General features: G+C 36.3%; 1 protein-coding gene and 1 long non-coding RNA gene across 5 annotated transcripts in view; one reads left to right on the forward strand and one right to left on the reverse strand.

The window, feature by feature from the left end:
* Positions 1–20,904, reverse strand: part of LOC117565909 (uncharacterized) — a 69,298-nt gene that overhangs the window by 14,982 nt on the left and 33,412 nt on the right. For all 3 annotated transcript variants that reach the window (XR_004571946.2, XR_007954579.1, XR_004571945.2), the window contains exon 4: positions 6,754–6,779. This is a non-coding gene — a long non-coding RNA (uncharacterized LOC117565909). The remainder of the gene's footprint in view (positions 1–6,753; positions 6,780–20,904) is intronic.
* Positions 1–20,904, forward strand: part of LOC117565903 (rap1 GTPase-activating protein 1) — a 104,135-nt gene that overhangs the window by 14,458 nt on the left and 68,773 nt on the right. The gene's annotated exons all lie outside the window — the stretch shown is intronic.

The following is a 20,904-nucleotide window of genomic DNA, read 5'->3' on the forward strand; positions in this document are numbered from 1 at the left end:
CGGCGGACCAAGACATTAGTATGGGCGGACCTCTTAAATGGGCGTGGTCAAGCAGTAGAGCTTCACAAAGGTTTCCCAGCTTAGATGTACTCAACAGTTGAACAACTTCTGCTCAACAGTTGTAGAGAACTACAAGGCATTGCAAATTATCGTTAAAAATGGCTTGCCAAAAATTTTGAAGAAAGTCTGTCAAATGTATATGAAAGTGTGAGGCTAGGCGGCGGACCAAGATATTTGAGTGGGCGGATCTTATAAGTCAAATGGCAAAGCTTCAGACAGATTCACCAGACCAAAAATGTGACTGTGTGTATGCTTCTTATCAACTGTCTCCACACATAACTGATTAATATCACAATTTGTATTGTTTGCTAATTTATTACTTATTCATGTCACTCAAGGAAAAGCAAAGTATGTTTTCAATGCCCGAATTCCTATTAATCATATCATGTCTCAGATTTCTCCCAATTAGAACACATTCAATACACATTTTTTCTACTCTAAGCACTAAGAGCTGATTAATTTCACATTATGTGTGGACTGCTATTGTCTTGATTAGTTTTATTTTCACTTTCCACTCGTAAAAGCTGCCCAAAAAACAAAAAAAAATTTCCTTTTATCACCTCGGCGCCGGATCGTAAATCAGGCAAAGGAACGTGGCAAAAATACCTTTACAACAAACAAGAAACAAGAAAAACAAACAATGCTCGCATTTGATAAGCTCTTTAAAGCTGCTTTATGTGTTCGGTATCGGGTTCCATTATCATCCGCATTTATTGTTGTCCATTCCCCTTCTAAGTAGTTCTGTCTGTCTCTCTCTGTCTTTCGGTCTTTGTTTGCCTCTTGTGCCCTTCACTTGCACCTGCCACAACTTGTCACGAATTGCGCTGCGCTTCATTTGTATCGCGTATCTTTTTACCCAATGCACTTACTCTCTCTCTCTCTCTCTCTCTTTCGCTCTTTAATAGTTCCCTCTCTGTCTGTGGATTTGCTTTGTCTGCTTCTCTCATATTTGCCGTATTGTTATTTGTAATTCTTTGCTCGTTATTTTCGCATTAGAGACTTGTAATTGATACCTGCGGATGCTTTAACTCATTCTCTCTTCGTGTGTGGGAGGCCCAAGGCAGTCCCCTACCCCCTTCCCACCTTCTTTTGGGCTGATTGAAAAGCGAAAACAATGCGCAGTAAGACTTTTCCACACTCCCCACTCTTGTCGCATTTGTAAATAATTATTATACAAGTCACTGTCACTGGGAAAACAACAATTTTCATTTTCTTTTCTTTTCTGGCTCTGTTTTTTTTTTGTTTTCTACAGCACCTCAGGGCTCTTCGCCCCTCTTCCGCTTGAACTTGACAACCAAAAGGGATTTTCTTTTCTTTTCATTCAGTTTTGCTTTTCCCTGTCGCCCACACATTTTTATTCCCCTCTCTCTTCTTGTTCCTGCAGCCAACATTTTCATAAACATAAACACTTCCGTTGCCCCCCTCCGCTTGTCGCCCTTCAACTCTTTTGGGGCTATTTTTACTTAATTTACTTGGCAGGGTTTAATCTCCACTTCCCCTTCTCTTACCCTTCCTCTTCCCTTCTTTCTCTCTGACAGCTGCTCCCATTATGCCAACCCATCTTCAACTTCAACTCGCATCTCCAACTCCAACTCCAACTCCGACTCGATCTTCATTTCGTTTGTTGTCAGTTAGCTGACCTCAAAACGCTTTCAGACAGTTTAGCCCAGTTTACAAGAATCAGTCATTCAATCAGTCAGTCAGTCATTTAGTTGGTCAACTTGCAGCAGCAGAAACAGCAGCTTCTCATCTTCAGAATTTGGCCAACTCCAATTCCAATTTCTTTGGCATTTTCAGGCTAATTTATATGCAAAACTCGTGCCAAATAGCAACTGACCAGGCCAGATCATTTATCACTTGTGCAAATACCCTGCAGCTAGCGAACTGTGTCAATTGGGTAGCTACTAAGCTACAGAAAGTGAAAATATATGAAATAAAAATGTGTTATCTATTTAATATATTTAAGTAAATTGTATTTCACTCTGCCACAAATAGCACAAATTTTGATCATCAATTTATATAAGAAGTCTAGACTTAGTGATAGATTGAAGTACAATTGACTTTTATAAATAATAAACTCTTATGTTGAGAATATAAAAATCTCTATTTTGTGATACTTTGCTAAACAATATTCTAATTTGTTAAAGAGTATGCTCTAGTTCATCATATCTCTGATTGTCATATGCTTTATGTGAAACCCTATTATCAAAATTATACTAAATGGCTTTAGTGTCTTATGACACTAGGATAGATAATTATTAAAATATTCCATTGACTAAAATACTAAATTACTAAGATAATAACAAATAGCTTATGCTTGAAGGAACTCAATAAAAAAATATGTACATAATATACTGAATAAGAATAGAATAATATACTATAATACTGAAAACATATACAAATTGCTACCAATTCAGTATATATCGAATATACTGAATATATATGCAATATACTGTAAACATATAATAAATGCAAAACAATTCAGTATATATAGAATATGCTAATTATATATGTAATATACTGAAAACATATACTAATTTCTACCAATTCAGTATTTATAGAATATACTGAATATATATGTAATAATATATTCTGATTTGGTAGCAACTAGTATATACTTTCAGTATTATAGTATACTGAAAACATATACTGAATTTTTAGAATTGAATAATGTATTGAGTATATATAAAATATACTGAATGCAAATACTAAATGCTACCAATAAAGACTAAACAATAGAATAAACTAACCAAAGAAGCCTTCAACTGTCTGCTGATTTTTCAAATAAATAATCATATTTGCTAAACCAACTCTAGGGTATTTGCTTGATGACTATATCATCGCACGTTTTGCTTATTTGTTTCATTTGTAAGATAATTTTGAACAATGACTGGCAACACGCAAATAATTTGCTTAGTTTCGTGGGTGGCTCAGCTCAAGCTGTGGCCAAGTGGAGCTAATGCTGACCATTGTTGCAAGTGGAGCGCGTGTTGCAACTTGCTATGTATACGAATATATTTCGAAATTGGCAAAGCTAATGACTAAATGATCGGGTATCAGAGCTAAATTGAGATTTGAATGAACTAGTTCATGCTGTTAAACAAATAACACAGCGGAAAGAGTGAAAAGCGAGCAAAAGTGAAGATGGCATGTAGAAGAAGAGGAAGAGGCAGAGAAAGACAGACAGAAAAAGGGGGGAAAAGAAGAAGAAAGACACTCCTCAGAGTGCGCGTGACATTTGAGGAGGCTTTGAGTCAGGTGACAGAGCTGCCAACTCGCTTCAGCCGCTTCAGACTAAGACTTGCCACGGCTCCGGCTTATTTGTGCCGCACGACGTTGCAACAACAGAGAGAGCGAAGAGGGAAGAGGGAAGAAAGCGGAGAGTCGCTGACTGAAGGCATTCTGTGGGCGTTGGGGCATGTCCGCGTACGTGATTCTTTAGCAATTGCCACAAACTGTCGCTGGCCTAAACAAAAATCAATAAACAGCAGCAGGGAGTGCTGAACTAAATGATACCCTCTAAGGAAATGCGAGTAAAGAGTTGAAAGTTCTCTCATATAAATCCTCTTGCATTAAGTTTGCTTTAAATAAACTGAGAAGTCCGTCTTACAACTCTGTTTAAAAGATCTCAAATACAACTCATATTGTCAATGAATTTACAGTGAACGAAGCTACCTACCCCTTTAGCATTTGTACGCAGCACAACTTTAAGTAGAAATTATTGCATTACGCAAAATCTTGATAAAGAATTTCAAGTTATTTTCTATGAACAATCAACGGCGACACACTTAAAGTCAAGTCAAGCCAAGCCCCCGAGGGCTTCTCAAAGAGTAACGGCACTTCAAGAGCGCCGTCTGTCTGTCTGTCCGTCTGTCAGATCTTTGAAGCGACAAACAATAATAGCAAGAGCTTTGCTTGCGATTGAGCCACCAAATGTGAGCCAAGTTCAAGAAATGACTTCGACTTCGACTCGATTCACAACTTATGAATCGCAATCGCAACTCATGATTCGTTATTCACCATTGAGAGCTATTCACTCGAGTCACTATTCAGCAGTCACAATTCGCGATATTGAATACAGGAAACGAGTTTTGTAATCTATTATTTTGGGAAGGCGGCAGAGATCAATGGGTCTTACGGTCTTACGATTGTCAAGGCACATAATCGCTCCAAATTTATAATTTATTAGCGCACCGACAGCTGACACACGAGGGGGTGGTAGGGAGGGGGGAGGTGTCGCATATGAAGTTCAAAGATGCTGACAACAATTAAATTAAAGTCACGCCGAGTGAATGAGATGAAAAATCAATAAAAAAGCGAAAGAGCAACGGAGCCTGTGGCTACAACAGTTCCCCAGGGAGACCAGAGGGCAACCGTAGGCGGAGGGTAGGAAGAGGGGGAGCAGAGGCTGCTGCCTTGTCATTTTCCATGCCAGTGAACCGGGTCTGCTGCTCTGTCTGCTTTTCTGTTGCCGTTGTTGTTGTTGGCCTGTTGCACACAATTAGAAATGCGCCTAATTGGAACCTGGGGGCTGCTCCCCTCCCCCTCCTCCTCCCTCGTTGTGCTCCCCTTGACGTGGGCGTCGCCAAAAAGGTGCCAAGACAACGTTCGCCGAATCAACTCAACTCGACTCGACTCGACCCGTTTCCCTATTTTGTGTGTTTGCCTCTGTCGAAAGTCAATTTCGCAGTTTGACGCTAATTTATGCCTCGGCTATTCATTTCCAGCTGCCGAATCGCAGATGGAGATGGAGATGGAGATGGTTGCAAATGGAGGCCAACTTAGTCAGGTGTTTTGTCCATTCTCGATGTCTCGCAGTTAGATTTAGGGCTTAGACGAACGAACGGAAAGAGGGACAAAACTGAACTGATGTAACTTTTGTTTTCTTCGGCACACAAAACTTGTCTTTTGTTTATTGTTTTCGGGTTCGGTATTTTCTATTGTCGCACAATTATGCAAAAATTGAAAAGGCCGTCGTTTCCCCTCCTTCTCTCGCTCTTCCTCTCTCTTTCACTCTGTGTGAAATGAGGCTAATAAATGTAGGAAAGGAAAGAGAGCCAAAGAGCTGCCTGCTTTTGACTTATGCATGAACCTCAAGCTCCCAGGTAACTAACTAGCTGTCTCACTCTTTCTCTCCCTCTCTCTCTTTCCCTTTGGCAATTAGGAAAATTGATATTTGGAAATCTGAAAATAGCAAATTTTAATAGTGCGGATTACGCATAGTTTTTATGATTTATAGAGCATTTCATTTCAAATGTCATGAAGGAACTCAATACTAAATATATAAATATATTGAAATACTAAATATATATAAATATAATGAAATACTAAATATATGTAAATATACTGAAATCCTAAATATATATAAATATAATGAAATACTAAATATATATAAATACATATAAATATACTGAAAACAGGTAACTAACTAGCTGTCTCTCCCTCTCTCTCTGTATCTCTTTCCCTTTGGCAATTAGGAAAATTGATATTTGGAAATCTGAAAATAGCAAATTGTATGATTTATAGAGCAGATCATCATTCAGATTTCCTCATCTCATTTCTAATAACATTTAAAATGTCATGAAAAAACTCAATACTACATATATATAAATATACTGAAATACTATATATATATAGATATACTGAAATACTAAATATATATAAACATACTGAAATACTAAATATATGTAAATATACTGAAATACTAAATACATACTAAATACATATAAATATACTGAAAACAGGTAACAAACTAGCTGTCTCACTCTTTCTCCCTCTCTCTCTCTCTCTCTCTCTCTCTCTCTCTCTCTTTCCCTTTGGCAATTAGGAAAATTGATATTTGGAAATCTGAAAATAGCAAATTTTAATAGTGCGGATTACGCATAGTTTTTATGATTTATAGAGCAGATCATCATTCAGATTTCCTCATCTCATTCCTAATCACATTTCAAAGCTGAGGCGACAAAAACGCATAAAAATCAGGGAAAAGTCGTAAAACACGCGTTTGCTAGAAATGAAATTCATCCATTTACTGCAGAAAAGTTGAAGCAGCAAACGAAAAATTCAACTCACTTCACTTAGCAGCTGCATCTGCAACTGCAAGAACAACAACAAGTTTGTATCTGAATATGTATATACGAAATGTATCTTGTATCTTGTGGGTTGCAGTCGACGTCAGCGACAGAGCTTCGCCTGCTTCCACTGGTAACCCAATTACGAAGGCAGCACAAACAAATTTATTTTTTGTAGTTGTGTTTTTTTTATGCAGCAGACAAATTGCCAAGAAAAACACTTTGAACAACAGCAACAACAACAACAAGTGTTGGCAAGAGGGAGAGGGAAAAGGCATTGGAGACGACAAGCAAATGTTTATGAATTATTAATTGGAAATTGTAGACAGAGAGTTGGGAAAATGCAAGAAGATGAAGAAGACGACACTGTTTGTCTATCAGTTCCAAGAGTCTTTCTCTTCCATCTATCCCTTCTCTATCTCTCTCTATCACTCTGTACTCTCTTGTCCCTTTTGTTGTAAAAGTCAAAAACACTTGTAAAACTTTTACATTTTGCGGTGAATGACATATTGTGGCTGCCACACGCTGTTGTAAGTTCATGCGGTTGCAAATATCAGAATTGATGTGGCAGACAAAGTGACATATTTTTGAGAATATTTTAAATGATATCGAATACACTTACCCTGCGGTCAACAGCGTTGTCTTTAGCTGAAATGAAAAAAGTGTTAAATTTAATTTTATACAAAAACTAATTATGAAAAGATAATAAAACATAAAGCTATCAGCAAATGCAATTAGAAAATGTAAATGAACTACGAATGAAAGCTGCATAAATTTCCATATTTAAACATCAGCTTATTTTCTTTATTTTTCAAATACAATAAATATACTGTTTTTTTTTTGTTATTTTCTAATGTCATGTTACGGCATCCTTTTTGTTATGAAAACTCGAAACTAACTCGTAGATGCTGTGAGTAGGCCAAGTGGCAAAGCCGGAGATCAACTGGCGCCCGAAATGTTAAACAAGTTAATTGCATTTGCAATCGGCCAACTGCAACTACAACAACAACAACAACCACGACAACAACACAATGAAACAAACTGGAAACGAACAACCGGCAACTGCAAACTGCAAAACTTTTTTTGTATATCAGTCAGTGGGTCAAAAGCAGCCGCCACTTTCAGCGTTTTTGGCATGCGACTGCAACGTTGAGTTACTCTTGTTGTTGTCGCTTTTGTTGTTGCTGTTGCTGCTGTAATTGTTGCTGTTGGCAGCGTACCAAAAATAGTTGCTGCTGCTGCCTGTCTGCCAGTTGATTGAACTAGCCAGACAGACATCACAGACAATCGCATCGCACAGCGAGACAACGGCAACTGCATAGCGACTACTGTTCACAGTCGCGGTCAACTGAATAGAAACGATTGTGCACAGCATTGCACTAAACTGAATATGCACAGCATTAAAATGTACTTTGTTTAGTGAAGACAAAACTAGACCAAGGTGTGTCTGGATCGGGACATAAAAGTTTATTGTGAGAAGTTGCAAAAATTAAATTAATGATGAAAGCATAGCAAACAGTTCATTAGAAAATTAATTAGACAATGAACTTTAATATTCAACAAATGTACTTCCTAATTTAATTAGCAAATGTAAAGCTTTTCATTTCATATAATAAATTAAAATTTACTTGAGAGCTAATATAAGTGTTATAAGCAATTCATTAGCAAATTAGTTGTACTATGAATTTCGAGTTTAATAAACTTAAAAGCTGTTTAAAGTAGAGCTTTTGATGTTATTAAGATTCAACAAACATGTTTCACAATATAATTAGCAAATGTTGAGCTTTTTACTCAATGTAATATATTCAAACTTATAAGCAATTTATTGGCAAATTAGTTTACTTATGAATTTAAACGAAAATCTAATCTACAAATATATGGAAACTTTCAAAAGAAATATTAAGTTTACTTTTTTAAACTAAAAGCTGTTTAAAGTAAAGCTTTTATTTTTTCCAATTATTCTATATATTTTTAGCAAACCGCAATCTCAACTTCTATATTCACTTGATTTTTAAATCACATGTTAAATAACATACCCTAAGTCGCCTCTTTACAGGGTATTGCCAAAGCAAACAACTGGTTTTTCTGTTAGTTATTTTTCTTTGGTGTTTTTTTGTGAATTGTCATTGGGACTCCGTGTGTGGCTTCTCCAAGCATTTGGTTTTGCGATCGGCGCGCGATCTTTGCTATAGAGATAGAGACTAAAGTGAGACAAAACGACGGGCAGTTTAAGTGATTACCACGCAAATTTATGTAAATATGCAAATAGCGCCAATCTGGCAGCTGGCGAATGGAGACGAAGACAGAGACAGACAGAGAAGGAGAAGAAGGAAGAGAGAGAGAGACACAATCGATCGAACAAAAGAAAGTCAAGAGTTAGCGGCCAAGTTCATTGTGCACAGATGAAGGTCACAAGGCTGGACCAAGTGACTGACTAATTATGCAATTTACGACTACGACTACGAATACGAGGCGTATACGTAATGCAACTCAAATTGAATTCGTGCCGCATGCAACTGTGAAAAAACTTTCGTTGAAATCGAAACTACGAAAAAAGAGCAATTCAGACACTGAAACTGAAACTCAAACTGAAATTGAAACTAAAATGAGCTAAATGCAGCCTCGGCATTCTTTATGGGCACAATTAAATGTTTTTAGTTCGAGTTCATTTATCTCTATTCAGTCTATTCACAGGTGAACACCTCTCTAGAGTCTAGCTAGTAATATGAGGCCATTTGAGCTGTTTAATTGGCCACGTTTAATGCAAAGACTCATTAACGTCCAATTAAGTTGAGTGAGCAAGTCGAGTCGAGATAAAATTCTAAATTCGTTTTGCAATTAAAAGCGAAACCTTTTCGATTTTAATTCACTTTCGATTAACGCTAAATATGTGTGTGTATCAACTAGGGTTGTTCTCTCTCTATCTCTATCTCTATCTCTATTTCTATCTCTGCTCATTTTGACACTCCAAGTGTGTTGGCCATGTTGGGTTTGCTTGGCTAATTACGTGTTTCACTGCTGTCTCTTTCAATTTTCGTCTCACAATTTTGTTGCATTCATTTGTCGGCCATAAAAGTCGCCGTCAACGCCAAAGCGCCAAATTCACAAAAGCTGCTTTACCATATTCTCAAATGAGCTGCAAATATTTGTCGTATTTCTACACAGATTTTTTCACAAATCGATATACTCTATCTAGTGCATCTTGGCAGCTTAAAGTGATAGGAAAAATGTAAAGTATGACAAAAAAAAAAAATTAAAAGCACATTAAAGAAGCTTTTGGAAGATTTAAGAAAGCTTATATACCACGCAGATTAATTAGTTTCATTTATAAAGCTGAATAATTCAAGTTATTTCTCTTTAAATTTCTATAAATATAACTGACTAATTGAGTAAACTTTAGCACATTTTGCTAATTTAGCTGAAAGTTTTAGCAGCTTTTGATTAATGAAGCAACAGCTTTTTTAAGAGACTTTTGTTTGATAGAGCAATTGCGCTTCGTTGAACTTAGTTGGTCAGTGTTTTCTTATATTTTGTCTTCTAGACAGTCGCATTTTTGCACACACTCAACTCGCGGCTGCAATTCCCTCAAGTTGCTTATCTAATGTGGCTCGCAACGAGGTGGGCGTGGCATGGCCGCCGCCTATTTGAATCAACAAGTACGAATACGAATACAAGTACAAGTACGAGTAAATCATATGCGCATTGTGGATGACGTCAATTTTGAAATTCAAATTCAACGACTGCCTGGGGAGCTTTACTAACAGATGGAGATGAAGATGGAGGCGGAGATGGAGGCGGAGATGGAGGCGGAGAGAAGCTATAGCTGAGGTGCTGTGCAAGGAAATGCTGCATGCGAATGTGTGGCACAACATTTTGTGGTGAGCTTGAGAGTTTTGGTCTCACTCTCAGTTCTGTTCATCTCATTTGGCGGCGCATTTTGTATGCTATTATTGTATTGCCCGTGGCTGCATTTCAAATTCAATGACGCTTCGGAGGCGCCGCCAAAGCAGCAGCAGCAGCATCAGCAACTCATCAGCAATTCAATTGCCAAGGGAGAGAGACAGAGAGAGAGAGAGGGAAGAAAGAGGGGACAAACTCCCCCACACGCGCCCACAAAATTTGTATGCGAGCGAATGATTCGATTATCGACTTGGGCTTTGATTTCAAAACAACAATTTCAACGCCTCTCAGGGCACCTCGAAGCCCCGTCCGCTGGGTCCAACTGCCAACTCCGTCTCCATCTCCATCTTCATATCCGGCACTCTTTAAAGTGCGATCTCGAAGCTGCCCTCTGGGAACACACTCCCCATCCACATGGCCCCAATAAGTTGCAGCTAACAAATATTATCAAGCTCTGCATATCTGCGGCACATTTTCCAGCAATTTTTTGTCGCGTTTCGAGATGCTTTTTCGATAACTCTTTAAGTTAAGCCATAACAATGTGTGTGCCAGACATAAAGATACACCATTAGTGGGTTCTACATAGTTCTCTTGCATAGACAGACAACAGCAATGGCAACAGCAACAAAAACCACAATAGCTGCAATATCAACAGCTTTGCGGCATTGTGTGCGATGAGGCACAGTGGGTTATGATCAGATGAAAATGGGAGCAAAATGGTTGTAATATTGCAGGAATTATATCTTAGCATTGATTTGAACTAACTAACTTTGACAGTGTTTGCAAAAAGTATTAAAAATCTCATAAAGAGAAGAAAGTAAAGTTCACAAAATTATTATTTTTTTTTTAATATTGTGAAACAAAACCATTTTTAACTCACAAAAATTGATGGGTTGATGACTACGCGATGCGAATTGAGTGAAATAAGTTGAATTGTGAGTTTGCAAAATTATTTCTTAGCTTTGCTTAGATCTATCTACCTAAGAGGATAAATTCTCTTAATAGCTCACAAGCATTCTTCATATCTAGGGTTAAAGAATCTTTAAATATATTAGAAAACTTTCCCATCATATAACAAAATTAATAAATTCAATTATGTATATATTTTTAATGTTTTAAACTCTTCTAAATTTATGCAAGAGAATTATACAATAAAAGCTTTCATTACAAATGCATTTTTCAAACTTTTTTCTATTTTCATAAAAGATAGTAATCTACTTTAGCTGTGCTTGCCCCACTGTAGCTGGCAAATCACTTTAGCGTCCCCACGTTCCTCTTCGCACACTCGACTTCTCCAAACTTTTTGTCTACTTTGGCCGCGTCTCGCCTAACGCTCGAGTTATTACATAGATTTTGTAGCATTTTGTGCCCAAAATGTATGGCACACACACTGCCATATAGATAGATATATCTGCTTTCTATATGCGAGAGACTCGATGCCACATTTTGGGTAACAACAACAAGAGGAATAAGAAGAGCACAACTATGACAACGACGACATATTTATGATTCCTTTGCCGGCGTACGCTCTTCGCTTGCAACAATATATTTATGACTTAGCTGGGCAGCCAAAAGCAGAAAGAGATAGAGAGTGAGAGAGAGACAGAGGGAGAGGAAAGCAGCCTGCCGTCTGGAAAGTGCAACTATGAAATATTTTTGGACGTTTTTGGTAAAAGGAGATTATTACACGTTGCCAAAATATAATTTCCACACAACTTTTGCAAGTTGGCGGTTTATTTTTTTGTATTTTTTTTTTAGTCGACTCGCAAGAAAATGCCTCAAGAATTATGAAAAATGCTGCGGCAAAGGCGAGAGAAAAATGCGAGAAATGAAAATGGCGTGCGGCACGAAAAAGTGCAACCAAAAAAAAAAAAAAAGAAAAAATAGCAAAAATGAGCAGAAAAAAAATGGATAACAAAAATGACTGTGTAAAAATTGCCTGGGGTTAAATTTGGCAGGCAGCCTCGCAGCAGACAAGGCTGCAAATTGTCTGACCAGCAGCTGAGATAGAGAGAGATGGACAGAGAGGGGAACAGAGGTGGGGAGAGGTGGAGCTGAATGAGAGCAATAAACGCTAGAGTGTCTGGTCGCCTTGTTTTCTTCTTTTTTATACCCACTACCCATTGGGTAGAAGGGTATTATAATTGTGTGCCTACATGAAATGTGTGTAACAGGCAGAAGATGATAAGAACCTATAAAGTATAAATTTTGTACTATATGGTACATTTCGAATATAGTACTATATCAATATACTAATTATAGACTATAGTATCTTCGCGGTATATTAATTTGGTATATTTAATGTAACAGGTAGATGATAAGAACCTATAAAGTATAAATTTTGTACTTTATGGTATATTTTGAGTGTACTACATTAATATACCAAATGTAGATATAATTTCAGTAATTTATATATTCAATATAATACTATATCAATATACCAATTATTGACTATAGTATATTTTTAGTATTTTTGTGGTACATTAATTTGGTATATTTTAAAAATAATACCGAAAAGTTTTTCTTTTATTCATAATGTGTAGCAAGTATCTCACAGTCGAGCACACTCGACTGTAGCTTTCTTACTTGCTTTTTTTTCTCTTCTTTTTTTGCAGCCACTGTTTCAACGCGGCTCGACCATTGTTTCCGGCGTTTGTTTGCCGCTTTTAAATCCCATTTTATTTCGTTAGTAATAAAAAATATATGTATTTATATGCAAGTATTTATAACACAACAAATGAACAATAAAAAAATTGCTCATATTTATTTTTATTGTTTTGTTGTTTGCTAGTTTGCCATCGTCGTGTACATAAAGCGCTTTAATTGCTACACTCGCGTGGAAATTCTTTTTTCGATGGAATTTCTGAATTTGACAGCCGATACAATTTCCACGCTTTTTTTTTTTGTCTATGGCAATTTCCCATTTATTTAACCGTGGAATTATTTATGCGCGCTTTTAAAGCAACAAAAAAGAGATAAATTTTAATTTTTCGGCATTTGCGATTCGTAAATTGTGAATCGAGGCAATTGTGAATTTGTCGCACGTGCGCATTGATTAAACAACAGTTGAGAATTGCATTTTAATGTGCAACAATTAAAATGCATCACAATCCGCAGAATGCCAAAACAATTAAAAGAGGCACCTTGATTTACTAGAATACAGTCATGGCCATAAAAATGTTGCAGCTGCCGCTCTCCAAAGAAAGACAAGTCGAGCACACTCGACTATGGAATACCCTCGCTACTCAATTCGAGTAATAGAAAAATAGCGTGGTATTATTCTTTAAATAATTTAAATTAATATACCGCAAAAATACTGAAATTGTACCAAGTTCTATATTTGGTATATAGTTATAGTTCTGCATTTAAAATATACCGTAGAGTGAAAAATATACTGTAGTATGTCGAAGTCTTTGTCCATATACAAGTATTTCTTATATAACTTATACAAATATTTATCCGATTGCAACTAAATTTTCAGAAATCATCAAAATTATAGTTATTATTATCTGTTGCTCTTCATAGGGTCGGAAATTTCACCACCTATCTTTTATATACATTTCCTCCAGGCACAAAGTTATAATACTCTTCTACCCTATGGGTAGCGAGTACAGAAAGAAAAACTACTTCGTCACCTAAACTGAATGCACGTGTGTTGTGTCTTGTGTGTACGAGATTAGCTGGGAACTTTTCCAATTTAAGTGTCATCCCAGTTTCTAAGCTCTATTAACCATCCATGAGAAGTTTAAGGAAATGCTTCAGCTTGACATATTTAGTTAAAAGTTTGTCTATGATAAATTGCCAACAACCTTGAGACTGCATGACTGGAAAGTTGCTAAATTAAAGAGTTTATTTGCATTCCCCCAATCTTATCATGTTAAATGAAATGTCACTCCCTCAATTAGTTAGCTAATCGATTTAATTGTACGTTAATTGAGTTAATCATTTGTTTGCAGTCTCAATAAATAAGTAATACCCCCAAATTAGTTGACTTTTTAATACAAACTACTTCAATTGATTGATGGAATACGATTTGTACACCAGTTTGTCCACTTCTAACCTTTCCAAATGAGCTCCTAATCCAGCGATAGGAATTATGCAGATATATTTCCTCACCCCCACATCGCCTGACATTTTGACTTAAATTTGCATTTGCCATCGGCCAAAACGTTGGCTAATGTGACAAGGGGGCGGCGGCATTGTAAATGTAAAGTTTGCAATTTGATTGTTAACCCGTCGGCAATTTGGGAGCCTGATTAATGGGCACGTGTTTAGCATAGACTCTCGCGTCGGTCAACAAAACACTCAACTTAACTCAACTCAACACGAGGCGATGCGATGCGGAGCGAGGCGACTAATAACTGGCCATTCATTTTGGCTGGCTTCAGCAGTGCAGAAGTGTTTGAGGGGGCCAATTAGCAGGCAAATTGCACACAGCCATTAGCCAAAAAAGTCAGACGATAAGCGAAAAACGTGGCAACCCACTCGCAGCTTGGCTTGCAACACGCTTTGAGGAGGCGCTTTGCCAAATTAGAGGCTGCTCGTGAATACACATTCACTGCGAATGCTTGGCGAGGTGTTAAACAGATTTTAACAAGCTGCCAACTAGAGCAAAGTGTTTGGCAAAGTCCATCAACAAGAGAAGCTGAAGTAATCGAGAGTAAACGAGAGTAATCGAAAGTGCCAGCGAGATGTGGAGAAGCTAATAATTTTGATCATATATTAAAGTATGGGAACTATTTGGGAATGTGATTAAGCAAAAGTGTAAATTAAATATCTAATACTCAATTAAAGAAAGTAGGGAACCAAATAATTTACATATATGTTCGCAATTTGATTATTAAGAAACTTTACTATTAAGAATAAATAAAAAAAATTGGTAATGTTGTTTAGGTTTCAAAAAAAGTGCAAACGAACTATGACAACAAATTATTTAAGAGAAATTGAAAGCAATCGATATTGGCAGCGAGTGAAGAAGCTAAAACTTGTGCTTATTGTGATTAGGCAAAAGTGTAAATTAATTAATAAGTATTAAATCATGCGAAGTTGAGAATCATATAATTTCTATGTCTTCAAATTTTTTGGTTTGAATCTTGGAATTATTAAGAATAAATAACAAAAATGAAAGTAGAGAAATCCAATAATGATTATGAGTGAATTTCGATTGAAGGGAAACCAGTGGTAAAAGAAGCTAATAATATATTAAGAATCTTCAGAATGTTGTTAAGATTTTAAGAAAACTGCAAACAAACTATGACAAGAAATTATTGAAAAGTAATTGAAAGTGGCAGAAAGAAAAGAGCTTAATCATTTAAATGGATTTTTGAAAAACTCGTGGGAATAACATAAGAATTGTCTAGGAGAATTCTAAAGTTTAAGAATATAGGTGGCATTTTAACAAAGTTTTAAATGAGTAATTGAATAAAATGTAGTCTAGATTGCCTATAAGTTGAAAGTTGAAGCAAATAGAAAATACTATTCATTTTTAAAACAATTGAAACATGTGTTTTGGACCTAAGCAAAATAGTAAACGAATAAATGCTTTTCAATATATCAATCAAAACTGATTTCTCAATATCTGTGTGTGCAACTAAATTTGTAATATCAATCTATATTGTGCTTACATACAATTTAATAATATAAAAAATGTATTTCAGTTGAACTTTCAATAAATATGCAAGCGAAGTAATGAATTATTCTATCCAATTTAGAATTGCTATTGATTTTCATCAGATAGTTTTCATCTGCCATGCATTGACCTTTGACTCTTCATATTGAGTACAGGGTATGTTGGTGGCAAATCCAATGAGTCATCTTGAGTGGCAAGGCAACGCAACTGTAATTGGCAAACTTAGACTTGGACTCTCCCCATCTAAAGGATTTTCGACTGAAAGTTGACTAATGTTTGCCGAGAGCTCCAGATGAACTTGTAAGAGTTCCGCTGGCACTAAACTGGCTGCAACTTCTAGGCCGCACTTCCTTCCAGTTAACTAGACCCAAGCACACACACACACACACACACAGACAGACAGACACACACATAGACACATACACACACAGACACATCCGCAGTCAGACTTTGTTTGTTGTGCTGGGTTTTCGTGTCTTCGTTTTCGTCTGGCTTTTAATTTTGCACTTCCGATTGTTGGCCAAGACAATAACAACAACAAGAGGAACAACAACAATTTCAGCTAAGACGCCTATTAATTTGACTTTTTTGTTTCGTTTCTTTTCTTCGTGCTTCCTCTTTATCTTCCACTGCGCATTGAGCAATGTTTATCTGCGCTTTTTCTTGCGCTCTTTCTTCTCCGCTCATTGTTTGCTTTAGTTTTACGTTGATTTTGGCAACAAATTTAGTTGTTGTTGTTGCCCCGGTTGCTGTTGTTGTTGTTGCAGCAAAACAACTTTATTAGCCACAGCAACAAATTGTGTTGTGATATAAGCTACATTTCCCACCCCCTCCCAAGTGCCACGCCCCGTCTGTTGTTACTTTTGGCCATTTGGCAGCCGTTGAATGCTCCGGCGATTTGGCGATTGCAACGCATTAAAAGCCAAATTGTTTTGTTGTTGTTGTCGTCGATGTTGTTGTTGCTGCTGCTGATGTGTTGCAACTCGGCAGCATTTTCTACATTTATTCACGCGCTCGCTTCGGTTTTTTGTTGTTGTTTATTCGTTGTTTTTGGCTGCATTAAATTAAATTACACGCTTATAAGGTTTTTGTGGCTGGCTGACTAATTGTTGTTGTTGTTATTATTGTTGTTGTTGGTCATTGTTGTTGCTGCTGCTGTTTACCTTTATAATTTATATTGAATGAAATTAGTTAAATTACATTTTCTACTCGCCGTTTTGTAGTGCGTTTTGTGGTCTCTTCGCCTGCTCGCATTTAATATTTATTTGCAAATTAAAATTGCATAAAAAGTTATTACAGTTGCTCGCATTATCCATGACCAACCGAAAAAAGTTGGCCACCAACCACGTAAAATTCACATAACTACGCAGCGGAAAATAACCCTATCATTTCATCAGTTGAAAGTGTCAAACAAACTGAGTTATAATAACCGAAAAATATAAACTTTCAACTGTTGCCAATGGCAATAATTTGTTAGAATAAATTCTGCGAATGGATTTATTTGCAATTTAAAATTGCGTCAAAAACCATAATTATTGTTTGCTTAAAAAGTTGGCAGTCAGCCAAAGAAAACTCACATACAAGAACTAAGCGAAAAAAACTCTTTGATTTCATTAAAGGAAAAGTAATGGAAAATATATACCAACAAATAAATTGTAGATATTATAGAATGGAAAGTTTTACTTTAAGAACAATTAAAAAAGCTGCAGTCAAGAATGCTTGACTGTGAGATATCCGCTATTAATTTTCAATTAAACCATATACTAAAAATATACCAAATTAATATACCAAAAAATACGAAATATACTAAAGGCTATATTTTCGACTTTCAGTTCTGATCTCAGTTCCTTCTTCTGTATACCGAATTTATAAGATATAAGACACAATTTTACAAGTTATACTACCATATTACATAATACATATAACATTGTGTCTTATAGTATTTGGTATATGTTAGTATTTCATTGGTATATTAATTAAGATCCGAATTGAAGGTCTACAATAAATTACCGTTAACCGTGGTAATTTATCGTAGACCTTCAATTCTGTTCTAAATTAATATACCAATGAAATACTAAAATCTACCAAATACTATAACACACAAAGTTATATTACCCTATTACCCTAAGAGTGCCCGTATTTTATTGTATATCGACTTTCAATTCTGATCTCAGTTCCCTCCTCTGTCAACTTCCATCACGATTTAGCAAATGCGATTGGGAACTAGTGTCAATGTGGCTTGATTTATCCAAGTTTGGGACAAATGAAAACTGACATTCAGCTGCTCAAGTGTTCAATGCTCGATTCCGATTCCGTATCGTCTGGCGATTCATTGTGCTGATTTCCCTCTGGATTTGCACTTTTCAAGTACTTCAGAACAGACGGCAGAAATGTTCATTTCGTTTATTCTGACGTTGTGTGGAAAACACATTGAGAATAATTTCATTTGGACTTCCCTAGAGCTACAAACAGACAGACAGACATACATACAGAGAATATTGCAAATTGGTCTCATCATCATTATGATGATTATGGTCATTATGAGCATCGACAACAACATCGATTGAAAAGGCATCGTTAAATTATCCACAAAGTTTTGTAAATGGTTTTATCGCTTCGGCTTTTGTATACAATATGCATTTAATTTGATTTACTTAACTTTGTGACATTCCCCCAAACAACAACAACAACAAGAGCAATAAAATGGCAACAACATTCAACTTGTTTCACATATCAAATTTGTGTTTGTTTAACCAACCATAAATGACATTTTTTTGGCATCGCATCGTTTTGTTTGCATACTTAATTAACATCTATCAGAGAATCCCTCTTCATTGTTTATGGATTAGTAAATTTAACTGGAATTTGTTTTACTAAATATTTGCATTTTGTCTTTTATCTTTACAGGTAAGCAGAGTGTTTTCTCTCATATATTTATTTGCGGATTGTGCTTGTAAGTAAGATTGCCTTTTAAATATTAAGCTTCAATTTGCATTTGATATGCTCGCTATGAGTTCCTTCCGGGGAAAACACCTAACAAGTTTCTCAATTTCAAATCAATGTGACAGCTTCCGTAACGCGATGAATTTTTTATTGTATCGAATATATTTCGCAGTCAATATACCCTAAGTGGGGTGATATAAAAGGGTATTTTCACTGTTGAGTAGCGAATGCAGTAAAATGTTTATTAAATTCTTAAATTTTAATAAGCAGTCTGGAAAACAGTTTCGAAGGGTCATTCAACTTAAGAGGTGTTTGATATTCCATCAACATTTCCGTTCACAAAGTGTCGTTGCATTTTGTCGCTTTCAATATTATTCATGCTGTTGACAGCCTCAACAGCAACGACAACGACAATGGCAAAGCGAAACATGAAACCGCCCAGCAAGTGGCAGATAACGCCACATTGTGGGAACTGCTCCATAAACTGAACTGAACTCAACTGAAAACTGAACAGAGAAAACTGAAAGCTCAAAGCTGAACAGAGCAAACTGCAAACTTTGTTTGCCACCGCCGTCGGCAGCATCTGATGGCAACTCCAACTCGAGTTCTAGTTGCATCTGCAAACTCCACTTATTGATAAATGTGTTCCTGCGGCACAATCGGAAAGTGGAGCTGGCAACGTGTGGCATGCTTGTGGTGACAAAACTCTCAACGCCCACCTTTCACAGCTCCTCAACTAAGGCATTTCATATGCAGAGTCGAGTCTGGGCATTTCGCATAAATAAAACTTTTGTAGGGAACCAAAATGAAGGCAATGTGGCAACGACTTTTGTCCTGCGCCTCGTTGTTGTCGTCATCGTGAGAAACTTGCCTCGTCGCTGTCGCAGGCATTGATAAGAAGGCAAGGCAATTGCAAGTTGCGGCTCAGAGAATTGCAATATTTATCGCTGCAAGTGAACCTTTGAATGGTCGGTCATATATTGTGCCTTGACTGTGCAGCGACAACTCATGTAGGAAGCCCCCAGAGCACGTAAAAGTCGAAAGATTGCATCAGTCTCTGTCACAGTGTGAGAAATTCTCTGCTGCGACATGTGAGAAATGAGACCCGAGAGTGAATTGCGAGCAAATATGAGCATCAAATGGAATAAAATACCAACACACATATTTATCGCATTTAAACAAAAAATGCAAATTTAAATTGGATTTATATCCAATAAATTTAGAAGCAATTTAAAGTCGATAAATGCTACCATACATCATAACATATCTAAAATATTGTATTTAATCGTCAAACACAAATTGATCACTTCTAAATGCATTGCAGTTAAGTGCATTTTTGGGATTATAAAATGCAAATTTAAATTGGATTTGTATCCAATAAATTTAGAAGCAATTTAAAGTCGATAAATGCAACAATACATCAAAACATATCTAAAATATTGTATTTAATCGTCAAACACAAATTGATCACTTCTAAATGCATTGCAGTTAAGTGCATTTTTGAGATTATAAAAATGCAAATTTAAATTGGATTTGTATCCAATAAATTCAGAAGCAATTTAAAGTCAATAATGCAACAATACATCATTACTTATTGTATTTAATAGCAAAATTCAAATTGATCGCTTTTAAATGCATTAAAGTTAAGTGCACTTTTGGCATTATTGAAAGTGTTTAAGAATTGTTGTTTTGAATGAACAATTAAAAGCAAAACAGTTATTTTAAATGTTTATTTGCATCACATGTTTATTCAATTAAATTTTAATCAATTTCAGTGACACATTGCAGTTAATTGCAAAACATTTTATGTTATTATTGTCACTATACTGTATGGACAAAATAATGCTCTGTGGCAACGCAATAAAATGTGATGCAAAACGAATTTTGAACTAATTAAAGACATGTGGTGGCTGTGAAAAATGTGGCACAGAAAAATCACAATTAAATTGCGCTATCAAAATTCTTTTCTATTATGTTTGCGATGATGAAAATCGGTTAGGCGGATAAATTAAAATGCCCAGCAGCCTATAAATATTGCAATGAAATAAATTAAAGTTTAATTAAACTGGCTGCCCATTTGCCGGCAGCTGCCACGCCCCCGCAAACGCCCTCTCTTGTGTCCAGCCTGACAACAATTTGCCTGTTATTGCGACGTCGACGCCAGAAACTGTAATCACGAATGAGAAATTACCAAAAACCTGCAGAGTGAAAGAGAGAAACAAAGAGAGAGAGACAGGGAGAATGGCCTCAGGCCACAGGAGGTGGACAATAGACTCAGCTGGATAGCTGAAGCTTTTTGCC

Source organism: Drosophila albomicans, chromosome 2L (assembly GCF_009650485.2).
Source record: "Drosophila albomicans strain 15112-1751.03 chromosome 2L, ASM965048v2, whole genome shotgun sequence".
Lineage (NCBI taxonomy): Eukaryota > Metazoa > Arthropoda > Insecta > Diptera > Drosophilidae > Drosophila > Drosophila albomicans.